Source organism: Rhagoletis zephyria, unplaced genomic scaffold (genome assembly GCF_001687245.7).
Source record: "Rhagoletis zephyria isolate East Lansing unplaced genomic scaffold, Rhagoletis_zephyria_1.1 Rzeph_scaffold_05817, whole genome shotgun sequence".
Lineage (NCBI taxonomy): Eukaryota > Metazoa > Arthropoda > Insecta > Diptera > Tephritidae > Rhagoletis > Rhagoletis zephyria.
In genome coordinates, this window is record NW_016162900.1 from 32,622 (window position 1) to 36,865 (window position 4,244).

Sequence of the window (4,244 nt, forward strand, 5' to 3'; positions counted from 1 at the left end):
TATTGATATATCTACGTGAATTACGTAATTTATGTGCTATTTAGCTGTATAAAAACTGCAAAATGACTCAAAATTAAAATAAGACTACTAAGAGATTGATGTAAACATCCAATTTAAAAACAGTTTATGTTTTCATCAGTTAAATATGCTTCATATGCATATACATATAAACATATTGCGCAAAATCTTATACTTCTATTTCACACCAAAGCTACACTGTTTCCATGTAAATTTGCAAAGAAGCAACACTGTGCCACTGCTAAGGGAGCGGTGCGAGAGAGACAACTGTCAGTTTATCGAACCTTGTATTATTGAATCATGGTTCATGGGTAGAATGTAAGATTACATTGTAAAAGACGTTCATTCGAAGCGTAGCTAAACACACAGGCGGTTCAACGGAAAATATTAAGAGCGACATTTATATAAAGTATTGGTAATTTGAAACGAAAGTTGTGCATGTGTGTGTTTTATTATAGTTGCGTTCCAGATGCTTTACGATTTGCAGGAACAGCTGTTTTCTCCATTAATAAAGCTTATGGGAGGTGGTCACCCAGAACGGCTTCCTGTAAAAACCTGCAAATCGTGAAGCATCTGGAACGCAACTTATATTTTGCAAAGGGCAGTGTTCTGCATACGGAGTGTTCCAGATTCTTCCGGCGAAAAAGTGAAGCAGCAATTTCAAAGACACACCATTGAATTAATTCTCCACCAGGCCGGCGTCACATCATAACAGCTCTGCACAAAAGTATGTTTGTATATTAGTGCGGGTCGAAACACGCCTATTATATTTTTATTTTATTTTTTTATTTTAAGCGCAACAGCCCGCGCATTGATCCACAGGTGTACGAAACACTGTTGCCAACTTGGTGCTTTTCGCACTAAATTTAGTGCTTTTCTTTATTCAAAACGCAAAAATTTTGGAGTTGAGTGCTTGGTACGTTTTTGGTGCTTTTTTTTTTAGTTTGAAGACAACAAATCTGTAAATCTTAACAAAAACGGGGGCAAAACTTATAGAAAACGTAAGTTTTGTAAGAAACTTCACAAAAATCTAAACAAAATCATTTCACAATGGCAATCATAAGCGAGAGAGCATATGTTTACCAATAAAATATGTGGCAGCAGTTTCAATCATTTCAAAATTACATTCGGTAATTCGCCAATGCTGGGACCAGAAATCTCTGCTTAGATCTTTAGAAGAATTTGTTATATTTTTTACGATTGTTCAAAAACAGTAAAAGTAATATCTAACGAACCTTTTGAAAAAAGAGAATAATCAAAATCGGGAGGGACGGCTCTTTTGACACAAAAATATTTTTCCCACAGTAGGCTCAACTGAGACACATTAAATAGGAAAATCAAGCTTTCGGAAAGAAAAGTTCTTTATGTTCCTTTAGTTCACGAGATCATAAGAGTCTGCAGTGTAGATTTAAACTACCACATAGTTTATGAAACTTTTTTTCTGGGTTTTTCTTTCGTTTGATAGGAATTGTAGAAAAAATTAAGCAAAACAAAGAAAATTATAACATTTAAACAGTTAAGAAAAATTAATCAATTTGGCTTTATCTAAGCTAGACCGCAACGCTGGACACAGCTGCAAATTAGAGAATAAGAGCAAGAATCTTAACGCCGCTGGAACAAAGATATTTGAATTTATAAAAAACAGAATAAATTGATTTTTATTAATTTGAATCGGCATCCTTACAATACAATTTTGCATGCATACAAAGTCCATTGAATACTCCAATAAAAATGTGCAAACACTGGTAAGAAAGCACACAAGCAAAGTTCTTCAAGGTTTGGGAAAACGGTTTGGTTATTATGTTAAACTTCCCGTGCATTTTAACCATTTGGATTCATTTCACATACAACAGATAATTAAACGGCAGTTTACTCCGTTCCTTTACTGTGATTATAACCCGGTCCTTATTTCGCAAACCCAAATAAAATAACGAATAACTATTGTAGAAGTCCTACAGTTTAAATATTTTTATAATTGTATATTTAACTTTAAAATATAAGCAATATGTAATGCGAAAGAATTAGCTAGGGAGGAATAAGTTCCATTGCAGCTCGAAACACTTCATTACTATGTAATTTCATATTCCTTTCAAAATGTTCCTGAATCTTTCAAGGATTATTGTATTTGGGTTTCAACACTTTTACATGTCATAAATTTTACTAAGTTATGGCTCAGTATCTCATCTTTGTGCTACAGTGGTGACTTGTCAAATAGTTAAATTTGAAAAATTTGTTATCTTATTACATTAAACGAGCAATACTTGTATATAAATATATATATCCATAAGATTCTCGGAAACGCTGTAACGATTTTGATGAAATTTTATATACTGATAATTTTTTGCACTTAAAGGTTTTCTAAATGGGTATTATCTCCGAGAGAACTCATATAAGGTTGCCACCTATTCGAAATTAGTTACAAATTAATTAAAACATCATCATATGGGTATCAAATAGAAGGAATTTAAAAAATCTCAAATTCAAAAATATTTTTAATAGTGTTGTCACCTATTTTGAAACGCATATTTATTTTTTTTTTAAACAATGCTTTCCCTATGTACTAAGAGTTATCCCTTAGGATATTAGTGTAAGGTTGCCACTTATTTACAATTTATCTAAAACATCGCAGTATGGATATCAAATGAAAGGTATTGGTGAGAACATTGGTCCGAAAATGTTTTAGATAAATTTTTAATTTGGTTAATTTCAATCACCATTTTTTTTATGAATTCATTTCAGCGTATTTCTAACTTAAATTGTAAAGCAAGAAATTTACTTTTTAGATATCAAAAGCCAATTTTTTTTCCAAATATCTTTTTTAAAGCCATCCAAATGACCAGTATTTGATACACAAACCTTGAAAACTTTAAAAAGTATATGCACTTCGAGCAAAGCTCGCTCACGTTGGTACTGATAGATTAAATTAAAAGAATCCAATAATGTACTTAAACTGGATGTGGATCCAAGTATGATTATTTACTGAATGTAAGTATGGAGACTCACTATCAAACAATACCTTATCAAGTATAAGTCGCATTAACTTTATTAATTGCAATTTCGATAACTTTCTAAATTGGGAATCGACGACAACTATGGTATTTTAAACATAATATAGGTATACAAAAACTCAAACAAGTTTGAAATTATACTTGGGCCATTTTTACACTATTCACTTGGTTACTGAATTAACGAGATAAATAAAATGTTTACGTTTCAGAAAGGATTATTTTCTGCATATTCTTTGAAAATATATCGATAACCTAAAGTCTTGTGGATAGTTGCGTTCCCTAATTCGCAAGAAGTTGCAAGAATTTACCTTAAAGCGTTCCCGTACTCGGTTCTCTGGCTTCTTTTGCTATTTAACAGTTTTACAGCTTTTATCCAGAAAAGTTGAGGAACACAACTTATATATGAACGCGAAATAATGAATTGTAACTGCACAAGTCCGATTATGATGAAGGGACGCCCTAATGCCTTCTCTGCTTTTATACCTTTTCCTATTGAAAAATAATGTGAAAAAACTAAAATGACATTCGAAATGCAAGAGTGACCTCGCGNTTAAAAAAATACCCATCGAAATTTTTTTTCTTTTGAAATTTCAACACCCTACCCCCTAATTTTATTCGCTTTTATGAGAAATATTATTGCCCGTTTTTGTAGATTTTTCAAAGGTCNCGAAACTATAGAAACTACCTCACTAAATTGGAAAACATTATATTTACGAGATATCTATTTAAATAAATGTACATATAACATAAAGGCTATTTATTTGAAGCAAGTTATAAGAAACAATGGCAGAATGTCTGTTTGTGTATGAATTCATTTGTCACGGCTACCAAACTTTGCGAATTATCAGTGAAACAAAACAAACAGACGGGATAATAATTGAACCAGATCTCTATCAGGATCATATCGTTGTTGAATTTGCGTGCAAAATTTGTATGCGGATCCCGATTATTGCCTAAGAAAACATAGCTAGAGTTGCGACAGAGTTGCATTGTCTTCAGTTTATCAAGTTTATTCAGTAAAATCGCTGGATAAATTTATCAGAAATGTGTAAACGAGTTTCCATACAAATTTTGACAGTTCATTTATAAGGTTTACACAATTATAAGTTTATACGGTTTACAATGCATTTATAAGGTTTGATGAATACCCTTAGTATATCATTTACTTAAATAAAAAATGTATAAAGTTTTTTATCAAAACGCGAGTGCCTGTTATTT

At 31.8% G+C, this 4,244-nt stretch overlaps 1 long non-coding RNA gene across 1 annotated transcript; it reads left to right on the forward strand.

Moving 5' to 3' along the window:
- Nucleotides 1-322: 322 nt before the first annotated feature.
- On the forward strand, nucleotides 323-1,536 carry LOC108372506 (uncharacterized). The gene is made up of 3 exons (XR_001848864.1): nucleotides 323-427; nucleotides 619-745; nucleotides 814-1,536. It is a non-coding gene; the product is annotated as an uncharacterized LOC108372506 (long non-coding RNA).
- The last annotated feature ends 2,708 nt before the right edge of the window (nucleotides 1,537-4,244 follow it).